The 12,954-nt window shown below is 35.5% G+C and overlaps 1 protein-coding gene and 1 non-coding gene across 2 annotated transcripts in view; one reads left to right on the forward strand and one right to left on the reverse strand.

Annotated features, from left to right (window-relative positions):
* Window positions 1-12,954, reverse strand: part of GPC6 (glypican 6) — a 1,245,595-nt gene that overhangs the window by 830,547 nt on the left and 402,094 nt on the right. The gene's annotated exons all lie outside the window — the stretch shown is intronic.
* LOC114038453 lies at window positions 11,119-11,242 on the forward strand. Its single transcript, XR_003568568.1, has one exon. It is a non-coding gene; the product is annotated as a U6atac minor spliceosomal RNA (small nuclear RNA).

Consider the following 12,954-nt stretch of genomic DNA (forward strand, 5'->3'; position numbering starts at 1 on the left):
TACCTTAGTGTTGAAAGACCTGAGTTTGAATTCTGCCTGACACATGCAAGTCATGTAACTGAGGGGAAGTCACTTTAACTCTAGGTCTCATTTCCTTGTGTCCAGATTGAAAGGATGCAAATTGACGGTTATTACTAAGGTCCTTTCCAATGCAACCATTCTATAATTTAAAAAAAAACCAAACTTATCTCTAGGGACAAATGCCAATAAGACCAGAAATCAGTGGTAGTACACTATAAAACAAAGGCTGCCTCATTTTTATACATATTCTACTTTTTGAAGAGGTGGGGTCCATGATAAATTGTATATCCTGATTCTCCTTCATTTCTCTGGTGCAATAAAACATTATGAACTTCTTAGACTTCAACATAATTATGTGTGGCACATTTCATAATTGCTTGTACTTCTTGGCAGGCTAGTTGAGCCCCCAGCTCCCTTAAATCTTTGAAAGTAATTGCTGACTTCAGTAAAACTTACTAGTGAAAGCAGAGCTGCACAACAATAAGTCTCCTGCCACTGGCTTTTGCCAAACTAATTCACGTAAATGGTGTGATGTGGGGCTCTTGGAATGTCTCTTGCCTTCCTTCACAGCTCTTAGATGGAAAAGGTGCATTGTTTCAAGTGAAAATGGAAAGGAATGGCACATGTGTACAACCAGAAGAACAGATCTAATAGACTTTGACTTACGATCCTGTATCCAGCATAAAATACAGTTGGAAACATTTCTTCACTGAGAAATACTGTGATGAGAAGTATAGTCTTTTATGCAGCTATATGTAAGTGATCAGGCTCTGACAGACAGGGTACTTTGCAATGACTACAGTACACCTTTTGTGGCATACCAAGGCAGAAAGTCAAAAGTCAACTTTTTTTTTTAATCACCTAAGAAGTACGATTATCAAACTGAAATGCATCATCAGTATGACATTGTACTGTTGGAATTTAAATAAGGAAATTTCCTTGAAATAAGGAAAATATTCAGGCTCTGTTAAACTTCTTGGGTGGTTATCACTTTGTAGACAAAAATGGAAGCAGTCCAACGTTTCCCAGATTAGTGAAGTCATTTTGCACTATGTAAGACATTGCGGTACTCTCAACAAGAGGGGCATTCAAAAGATGCAGGATGCTGAGCTGTCCAAAAATCCACTAAGAAAGACAATGTGTTTCCTTTTCATTGACAATCTAGACATATCATCCCATGTCATAGCTTACAGGGAAAATGCATCTGAGTGTATTTTCTTTTCTTTTCTTTCTTTCTTTTTTTGGTAAGAATCCTACCATCATACAACTACAAAATTGCATTAAAATTTTAGACATAAGCTACAGAATCTTTAATGATACACATCTCCCTTTGGGCCTTCACATAGTGATGAAATTTTAGCATTTTGCATTTCAAAAGCATTCCTTCCTTCCATTTTTAAAATTTTTTTCATAAAGCCTACAGAGAGTTACTTGAATTAGCAATGTCTCAAAGGTTAAAACAATAAAAAAACAAGAACAACCAAAAATCTCATTAAGTATTTCCAAAGCACATAGGTGGGTTTGTTGTTATTTTTTTTAAATGAAAGCAATTCACAGTGAGTTTGCATATATTTTATGTTGAAAATATATTTCAAATGTCAAAAATATTAAAATGCCTAAATCTCATCTAACAAAATTCCAAATAGTGTCAGCTGTCTTTGTACGAAGTCAGATATAAAATAATAACTTCCCTTTGGTTGCACCTGTACTCTATTTCCAAGGTACATCTGTCATTTTATTTTAACAGACTCTAACAAGATCCTTTAATAGCCATCTGTGTCTCTTCCTTGCATGCATTTTTGGCTTTATAGTTACCAAAATGATTCAAAGTTAGGGCTGAGCTTGATTAAATTTGACAACAACAATATAAACATATACAATAATGTGGAAAGACAAGTAACATTTTAATAATAAAGTCTATTTGGTAATAAATCAGTCATGATTGAAGGTGTTAGCTGCAGTCGGCATATTCAACTGCATATCAAAATAACTTGGTAAGAATGATTTAAGTTCTTTCTTTGGGGAGATAATCATTACTTAGTGATTCTAAAAAGAACTGTATATATATTTAGAATGAAACTACACTGTGTTTTTACAATAAAATTGTTATTCATTTTATGAACTGTTATCAAACTTAAATCCAAAATTGTCTTCTTTGCATAAAGTAACTGTAGAACTATATTCCAAAGTACATGCCCTTCAATAATCCATAAGCATGGTTTTTTTTACATAGTTAAAATGTGAGCAAAGATTCATTGGGATGTGAGTTTATCCTGAGCATAGCTTAAGTCTTTTCTCTGCTTTTTCTGCTATACCTCATTCCATCATTTAAACTAGTGGTAAATGAATGTTAAATAATTTTTAAAGGCATCCTGTTGTTTCATGGAACAAAAACTTTAACTTTATTTTGATAAAGTTGCTGATGACAAAAGAATTGAAGAGAGGACTTATAAGAGACTGTACAGGAGTGTTCCTGAGTCCACTTAGACGTCTGAAGCTGATTGTCAAATTTCCCGGGTGAGCATTTTAAGCCTCTGATATTGACAAACACCACAAAGCAGGGCTTGATTTATTATGTTGATTATCTACACTTATGTAAGTGATGGAAAAATGTTAATAATGCACTTTCAACTTAAAAATGTATCATGCACACATCAATCCAGTGCACCTACTCTTTGATCCAATGATAACACTATTAAAAACAGAAGAGGTCAAAGACAAGAAGGAAATGTCCCAGAGGAGAGATTGTGCCTTAGACTTGAATTACCAGGCCTTTTAATTGGGCTACCTTGGTAAAATCACATAACATTAGCAGCAGCTAGTTGGCACCATGGAAGTAGTGATGATTCCCTAGACAGAACGACCAGAGTTCAAATGGTCCCAGACACTTCATGATGTGTCTTGTATAGGAGGAGGTGGCTCTAGAGCTGAGTCTTGAAGGAAAACTAGGGTTTCTAAGAGGCAGACGTGAGAAGGGAGTGCATTCCTGGCATAGGGAATAGTTTATGCAAGTCTAGGCAAGGAAATGGGAGCTGGAAAGCCATATACAAGGAAGAAGAGTAAGTAGAGAAGTTTTGATAGAACAGAGATTGAATAAAGGAGAAGAAGATGAAATAAGTCTGGGAAGATAAATGAGAACTACATTGTGAAGAATTTAAAATGCCAAACAGATGACTTTGAATTTAATGGTTTACAATGTCTTTTTTCCCAAACCTGTAAAGCAAGTAGGGCAAGTGTTAACCATTAGAGTACAAAAATCAAATGTAATCAGAGAGGAAAAAACAAACAAATTTGCGGTGACACCCACATCGAATGTTTCAGGACTTAAGGGGTTAAAGCATTTGTTTACCAGCTTAATTGATAATCTTAGTGTGTACAGTAGCTAATTCGAGTTATTATGAGAACATGGAACTTTTAAAATTTATATTTTAAATTACCTTTTTACATTCATAAAAAAAATGAATGAGCACCATTTCTATAGCAATTTAGAATTATGGACCTTTCAAAGGGACTGAATTAACTCTCTCTTAAAGGTCCTGTGACATCGAGTTGCCCCCTACTACTGTGTAAATCAAGCCATCAGTTGAAGAGTTCAAAATCATATTTTAAATCCCTAAGTGGAGCAGAAGTACTGAATACTTATAAAATCGACTGAGAAAGGTTTTGGCTCCTTCCTCCCCGCAACCCCAGCTCCCTGGTTCCCCAGTCACGGGTCAAATTTGTGGCTTTTTCTTCTCTCTTCTTTAGCATAATAGATATTTGAGGGTGGGGGACCCACAAAATGCAGTTTGCTGCACAAATTTAGTTCTTAAGTGAGCTATGTTTCTTGAACCTGACTTTTGAAATATACTGAAAAATGATGTATGTATGTTATAAATCTCACCTACAACCAAATATTTTCCTTTCTTATGCAAATTTGGTAAACAACAAGTTCTTACAAGTATGACATATGAGAACATATTAGCCATGGTGGTTCAGCAAATATGTAAGAAAAACTTGCCAAATTGCATATTTGCAAAGGAAATGAGTTTAGCAGCCATCACTTTTTTATTGACCTCTAGAAAACTCTCAATTTAAAGTTTATTTCACTCAAATAAAGTTTTCCCACCTAAGATGGCACACCTACTTTTTCAAAAGAATCCTGGAGGTTTGAAAGGGAAGATACATCTATAGATCGTTAGCCATAAATCAAAATTTCCAATTGGTTCACAGTAATGAGAATGAGAAGGTAAAAGAAACTCTTCTATAGCTCAGTCTTCTACAGTTGCCTGGGGGAATTCAGAGGGTAAGGGACTTATCCATGGTCACACAGTTTGTATCCTTAAGAGGCAGGAGTTAAATCTACATCTTCTTAGCTCCAAGGATAACTTTCTATCCACTATACCATGCTGGATATCTTCTCATAATAGGACACAACTGAGCAACCAGGGAGCCAGAGAAGAACAGGAAAATTGTGGTGTGCTGTTCTTTTTCCATGGACATACTAAGGAGTCAACTATTTCCTCTATATTTTATTTCTGCATAGTGTTCTTGCTACTCATTGCTATATTTGAAAAGGGGAATTTATTGAAGGATTATTTTGGAAGAGGGTTTTTTTTTTAATGTGGGTCTTTAAATGCAGAAATAAGAAAAATGGTTGGTTATTTCCTAACCTGCACTGAGGCAATCTAATGCATGTTCCAGACAGTGTCTGATGAGAAAAAATGTTAAAAAAAAAAGGTTGGTCCAATGTTAACATCTTTCTAATGACTAAGCAAGATCAGCTGTGTCTAATCGGATAGTACACCATTACAAGAAGTAAAAGGAAAATACATATTTGAAAGAAAAACAGTTGATTCCACAGTGATGTTTGGTTACAATCCTCATGTCCTTCACTTCTTTGTTGTTCTGATTTTATTTATGGATGTGTTTATATCGATTGTAAATACAGCAATGTGTGTATAACTATGTATCTAAAACAAAAGAGAGAATATGGGAGAAAGGATAAAGGAATTTCCAGATGCGGAGAGAGATCTCAAAACGTCTGAGCCAAACGTGAGAAGCTGTTCCAATTTACGGTATATTTACCAGACTTACTATCTATATAAACAGGCTGTGTGTTTAACTAACCTTTTCCTAGGGGCTCTAAGCTCTGTTGAGCAGAGCTGTGTCTAGCAAAAACTTGAAAAGGAATGTTGATTCAAATGGCTTCTTGGAGATAAATAACAAGAAATTATTTTTTTCTAATTAAATTTTTCAAGTTGGAATGATGGTTTTACAGCTCATTTTAGACCTGCTGAATTTTTCTCACTTTGTGAAGGGGAACTTTGCAAGGAAATGAGCCTACCTCATTTTGTCTTCCCACCTGCGCCTCAAATATAAGACTATTCATTTAATCATTTCCCTCCATCCTCCTTCCATGTGTTCTGTTATTCTCAGTAGAAATTCTTTCGAAGTTTACTTCTTCTACAACTCTATCAGTGCCCTGACTTAATTATGGTCAAAAAAGAAAAATGCTCATTTAATTCGGACTTCATCACACTTTTACTTTTTTTTATTAGAATAAAATAATTTTTTATCTTTTTATCTTCTCAGTGTGGCTGTCAAACATTCAAGAAATCAGTGTTGTTTAGTCAAACAGAAAGTATGGGTGCTTCATAAAAAAAGCCAGGAGTATTATTACTACTTCTTGCTGAGCTACCAATTAGCACAACTCAGTAATTCTCTTGGCCAACCAATGCATCATCGAGTAATGGAAAAAAATTAAGTATAACAGTTCTGGAGGGCTCAACTTTCAATGTCTTTTCCAACATTCAGTAAACCTCTGTATGGTTGCTGCTATATGTCCCTCTTACCTTTGTATTTGTTGTTAGTATAGGCTCAGTAATGATGTCTTCATTAGAGACTACTGATTTATTGATTTGTTCATGACTTTATTAATAGGGTGTTCAAGGAAGACTAGCACATTTGGTGTGAGGGCTTGCAAAGCCCTGGGCTTTTCTGGACTGCTCATCCACCACTGGTGTCCACGCATTATCCAACTCTCACCTGTGGTTCCAAGAAGCTTAGCATGTGGAGTGTCCACACCTCAGTAAAACTGTCTCAACAGACAGGCTAAACCAAGTTGAGACTAACTGACAGGCCGCAAATCCACTGATGAGTTAGGGGATGTCTACCCCAAGCACGTGAAGAATTTCCCCCATGGCCTTGAAGGCAGCTGAAGCAGTTGCTGTGGAGTGCTTAGTGCTTGGTCAGATATTGAAGATGCCAAGGTCATCCACTGCATCCCAGGCCATTACCAGTCACCTTGATTTTTGTCTTGCCACTGAACTTAATGACTGAGGCTGATGACTCTGTGCAACTCTGCCTCAACTTAAATCCAATTCACACCTCATGTAGTCATTGGTCCTTTGTAAAAATGAAGGGCTTAGGGTAAAAAAAAGAAACCTGGGTCCAAAGTCTGAAAGTGGTCAGGGAGGAAGACTGCGTAATTAATTTATTCAGAATCCAGAATAGCTCCAGAATTTGTTTCTTGATAGAGTTCAAATTAGCTTAATTACTTTTTTCATTTTTAATATTCTATGACATTTTTCTCTGTATTTTTTGTTACATTTAGGTTGTGTCCCTCCCTTTTTTTGTTACATTTGTTACATTTAGGTTGTGTCCCTCCCTTCCCACACACTTGAGAAGTGTACCATTTGATCCAGATGTATAAACATATATAAAACTGTGCTATGTGTAATTCTATTTATCAGTTCTTTCTCTGAAAGTTTATTGCATCTTCCTTTATAGGTCCTTTATAATTGATTTGAGTATTTATAGTATTCAGGATAAATTCAAGAAAAGTCTGCTTCATGGAGAAAGTTTATAAACTTGTCTGTAAGATATCCTATTTATGTGTTTCTGGCTACTCATATTCTACCGGAACCTCCTCATCCTGCAGCATTCATTGGATGTTTTTACTTTCTTACCCTGGAGCATTTATCTACCATTATTAGTGAATTCCTCTTGAAGCCTCCATTTTGAGGAAGGGCACAGGGCCAGTCATCCTTCATTCCCCTCCAAACTTTGCTTCTGATTTTCCTGACGTGAGCACTATGCCCTCATATAGGTATTTTCCTTTTCCAGCCCCACTCCCTTTTTCATCTCCCTTCTCATATTATCTTTTGCCATTGGAGTACAGGCTCATTGAAATAAAGCACTATTTCTTTTTTTCTTGTTTTAGTATCCCCTGTACTTAACACATTATCTAGTCTACAGTAACTGATTAATAAATGCTCATTGTCTTACTTGGCTAGTCACACTCTTCCCCTTTGACTTCTATGACATCTCTCTTTCCTCATTATCTTCTAGTTGGGATTACTGTCCTTGCCCTATTTCCCTGCTCTCATTTCCTCATTATCTTCTAGTTGGGATTACTGTCCTTGCCGTATTCCCCGGCTCTACAGCAGGCCTTCTCTTCTTCCATCTTCTTCTCTCTCTTGGTAATCTCATCTATTCTCTGAGTTCAATTTTCATTTCTACTAATTGTGATCACTGGCTCAGAAGTCAGTGAAAATGTGTTGAAATCCTGCTTCTGATACTTACTATTTTCAACTTTGTGAAAGGCTTTTAACCTTTCTGGACTACAGTTCCATATTTATAAAATGAGGGAGTAACCTGGATGGTATCTGAGGTTCATTCCATCCCTAGATCTACAAACTTATGATATCTCATCAGTGACACTAACTCATTGTTGGCGTATAGTAGGCATTTAGGAAGTATTAGTTGTTATTTAACAGAGGTTTATCTACATGAAAAAAGTGTGAAAACTATAGTAGTTCTGAACTAAAGACTGAATTTATTGAACTAATGAAATGGATTCATGTGACCATATTATATTGTTCCTCTTCACTCTCCTCTCTACCCTCTTACACGCCTTAGAGGGATTTGCTCTCTTTCTATATAGCTGTATTTAGAGTTTACTTTTTTTATAATAAATGAGATTACTTAATATAAAATCTAACAGCTTCAGTTCTTACTGACTCCAGCTTAATCAAATTTTTACTGTTCCAAAATATTTTCAGCTGTGTACAGAACTCTATCTCCAAATTTACTTTGGCATTTTCTAAAGTGTCAATCTCAGCATTTAAGAATTCTCTCTATATGGCTGAATTGTCTGCTATTGGTCTAGTCTACACTTCGTTCTGGTTATAAGTCTGAAATTCTGAGGCTGTCTTTATTTGCGGTGCTTCTTGAATAACTATAACAATAGAATCAGTTTATGATTGAGATTTAAGCATCTTAAGCTTCTGCCTTTTAAACCAAGATTAAAGGCAGATGTGTTATGGACCATTATTAGTTTCTCAATCATTAAAGTCATGGAGAAAATTTTTAAAAGGGTCTCCATAAATACACTTGATTTTAATGTGAATGAACACTTGGTGCTAATTATTATTCTATGACTTGGACACAATGTTTGCATCAATCACATATGGCATATGGAAAGCACATTTACCACAGACATTCTCTTTGGGAATTCTTGGAACCTTTAAATGCCCAATTAAGTAATGAAGATCCTTAAATACCTATTACAGATATTTACAGATTATACGCAACTTTTGTTTTGGGCATGTTCCTTAAAAGTCGAAAGCAAAGTCCATATTCCAAATCTTAAGCTTGTCATATTAAGGGAAAAGAGTTAACATTTGTTTTCCTTTACTTACATAAAATCTTTAATGCACATGTCAGTGCCAGAGGAGACAAGGAAAAGAGAGCATTCTCATTGAACTACATCTGTACAGTGTATAATCCTCTGGTATACAGGAATGCTACATCTGCCCTCTCATCCTCCACTCCTCCTTTTAATGTCCTTTTTCTACATAAGCGTACTTAGCTTCAGACACAAATTGATGAGATACATTTTCAATGTATTCTGATGTTTTCCTAATGAAACACTTAGCACAGCCACAGGCCCAGTCTTCTCAATTCTACTAATGACTCCTTAGTCTATTTCAAATCCATCCTTGAGAAGCATGACCTATTCCAGCTACTTTTAGATTTTGATGATAGCCAGTAGTATCTTACTCAATAGGATTAAAGTACAGTACTTTCCATTTATGGTATATGTGTGCATACATATACACATGTTTACATATATAAACATGTACATATAAATATTCCTATATACATGCATGCATGTTCATATATATTCACATATACATAAACATACAAGGAAAGAAAAAAAGAAAGCAGTCTTTCATTAAATATCACTTACGACAAATACCTCACAGGCATCTTAAATATTACATATGGAACTATATTTCAGTATTTGGAACTTTAGAGAATATACATATAGACACACACATATACACAAATACATGTAAGGTTCCAAATATACATTTACATTTTCTCTAGGGTTCCAAATATACATATACATATTGAGTTTGTTGTTTTCTGAAACCTTTAGATCTCTTTCATATGGTCTGTCTTTCTAGTCTTGTACTTGCATTGAAAACATTATCAGACTGCAATTTTTAATTTATTCATATTAAATTTCTCATTTAATTTAGAACAATTTTCTAGCCAAATCTTGGGTTTGGTCATTGAGTATGTTGGCTTACCCTTCCCACTTTGTGTCATTTACACAATTTACATGCATGATATTTAGCTATACCTTTATCAAAGTCATTTTTGAGGAAAAAAACTGAAATGACAAGGAGCCAAGCAGAGACATGTGGTCTACTCCTCTGCAGACCTTCTTCTAAGCAGACATGGAACCAGTAAGGATAATTTTTTGAGTCTAGTCATTCAACCATTTCCCAATTCATGATATTGTACTATAATCTAGAAGACATCTCTAGATATTATGAGTAGCGTAAGAGATTTTTGTAAATGTTCCCATAAAATCTGGATAATTTAATATTTACAGAATTCCCCTGATATACCAGTTTAGTAACCTTATTCAAAATAGGCTTTAGTTTGGTGTATAGGCTGCTAAATGGCACAGTGTCTAAAGAGTGGGTGGGCAGCTAGGTGGTTCTAGGCAGCTAGGTGGTACAGTGGACACAGATAGAATGCTGGGCCTGAAGTCAAGGAACTCATCTTTCTGACTTCAAATCCAGTCTCAGACTCTTACTAGCTGGGTGACTCTGGACAAGTCACTTAACTTTGTTAAAATGAGCTGGAGAAGGAAATGGCAAAGTATTCCATTATCTTTGCCAAGAAAACCCCAAATGGGGTAAAAAGAGTCAGATACAATTAAAAATGACTGAACAATAACAACATATAAGGAGTGAGTCTTGGAGACAAGAAGATCTGAGTTCAAAAACTATCTCAGACACTAGATGTGTGACTCTGACCATGTTAACCTGTTTCAGCCTCAGTTTCTTTATCTTTAAGATGCATATAATAATAGCACTTACCTCATAGGGTTGTTATGAGGATCAAATGGTTTAAAACAGGTAAGCCATTCACAAATATGTAAAGGGTTTTCTGATGAACTTTTAAGTGTTTATATTACAAGTCACATTGGTATTTGTGATCACTGTTTATTGTTGTATATATTTATTAATCATTTACAATCATTTACCTGTTGATATTGCTCATCATTCTTGAAGAGGACCAAGGATTTCAGGAAGGTGATATCTTGACTTGCAAGTCAATTGGATTTAAATGGGGCAGAACTGTGCAAAGTCATTGGCATCACTTTCTCCTCCAGAGGGTCGTCCCCTCTCAGAATGATTGTTTTCAGAAGGCAAACTAAGCCATCTTTTGCCTCAATTCTTACCTATCTTTAATCATTGAATCATTTAAGTTTAGGTCTTTTCCAGGCCTCATTTTATTTAAAGGTAGACCCATTCAGTCTGGGAGGGGAGTAATCTCAGGATTCTGGCCAGAATAGAAACATTTGCTATTTACACTCACTCTGAGCTATCAGAACCCAAACTATGTATGAGCAAGTGAGGCTTGGGCTGGGATCTATTATTGGCCAATCAATGAGAGCCAGAGTGATTTGGGTTTAAAGGAATAGTCAAGTAGCTCCTTTTGAATCCCAATAGCCTTTATCAAAGCCTGGTTTTAGGGAGTTATATTTCAAGAAACCATAAATGAAAACTACATGACACAAGAGAGTTAAAAGAATTGTATGATTATAGAGAAGGTTAGCACTTCCTTAGATAAAGATGGAAGAGGTCCCAGTGGCCTTTATAACACATGTACAGATAAGGCATTGCTACCTACTCTGTGGTATCTAACAATTTGGGGTTCTTATCCTTTCTTATCCTTCTTATCCTTTGGTATTCTGGTGAAGCCAAAACATTCCTTCTAAGAATAAAGTTTTTTAAATAATTGAAAGAAATGCAAGATTTCAGTTAGAGGTTAGTGAAGATAATGATGAATTTTTTCCCCATTCAAGTTCGTGTATCTCATGAAATCTAAGGTTCCACAAAATGCTGCCTTTCTTTAAACAAGACATCTTTGATCCATTCAACAAAATTATTCAAGATTCCTTTAAAGACAAAAATAGAGATAATTTTGATGACAGTCTTTGCTTGAAAGATCAAAGCACAAAATCGGGAGACCTGCTTGCCCAAGTTGACTGTCACTGTCATAAAGCGAATTTTCCTCAGAGTCCAAGTTGAAGAGTGATTTCCCATGGATGATAAAGTCCTCTATAGGTGCTTATACTTGAAGGTGGAATTTTGCTAGAATATTGCAAATCCTCAAGAAAAAGATCTATAACCATTCAAAACAGTTTATCTGAACTGGCACATAGAAAATACCAAGACAATGTAGAAGGCCTACAACCTATAAGTACTAATATTTGTAAAAGAGACTGCAAATGGACAATGATTTGGGTCTGAAATTAACCTAGAGGAGAGTATGCTGCATTTTTTTGTGATATTGCAAAACACCTTTAATGAATCCAAGCTTTTCCCAGAGACTAAGGTTGATCTCTTTAATACCAATATGCAATCAGTGTTGCAAGGCTGTAAGTCATGGAAAACTATAGTTGTTAAAGAATTAAAAATTAGTATCACTAAGAGGGCAACGGAGAAGTACATGGTGTTGGTGAAAACAAGCTACAACATGTAACATATAAAGAATTATGAGGCGAAAAAAGCAGAGTAAAAGAAGCCATGAAAGAAATCTTGATAAAAACAAAACAAAACAAAACAAAATCATGGGCAGATATCAACAGAGAGAGATAATCGATAGCAGACCATGGGTTCCACTAGTATTATTAAAATTTCAGAAGAAAAAGAGAAAAGCCCTCAGTACATCAGGGGAAATTCTTATGATAAACTTATAGAATAAGCAAGAGTTGCATAGATTAGGAAATTAGATTAGATTATTGTTATAATTATAATTTGTTATAATTTGCATTGTTGGGGGTAACATATACATTGAAAAAGATCTTATATCCATTTGAGAACTAGAAAATTCTGCTAGATATCAAAGTCAAGATCACTGACCTGTAGTTTCCAGATTCCATTTGCTTCCTGCTTTTAAAATTGGAACTTTGTTGTGAAATGATCCAACTATTTTGGAGACCAATTCGAAACTAAGCCCAAAGGGCTATAAAAATGTGCATACCCTTTGACCCAGCAATAGCGCTCCTAGGACTATATCCCAAAGAGATCACACAAATGGGAAAAGGACCTACATGTACAAAAAATATTCATAGCAGCTCTTTTAGTGGTGGCAAAGAATTGGAAATTGAGAAGATGCCCATCAATTGAGGAATGGCTGAGCAAGTTGTGCTATATGAATGTGATGGAATACTATTGTGCTATAAGAAATGATGAACAGGTTGACTTCAGAAAAACCTGGAAAGACTTAAATGGTCTGATGCTGAGTGAAGTGAGCAGAACCAAGAGAACGTTGTACACAATAACAGCCACGTTGTGTGATGACTAATATTGATAAACTTAACCCTTCCTGGCTATACAAGGATCTAAGACATCTCCAGAG

Source organism: Vombatus ursinus, unplaced genomic scaffold (assembly GCF_900497805.2).
Source record: "Vombatus ursinus unplaced genomic scaffold, bare-nosed wombat genome assembly UNPS02011014.1, whole genome shotgun sequence".
NCBI classification, from domain to species: Eukaryota; Metazoa; Chordata; class Mammalia; order Diprotodontia; family Vombatidae; genus Vombatus; species Vombatus ursinus.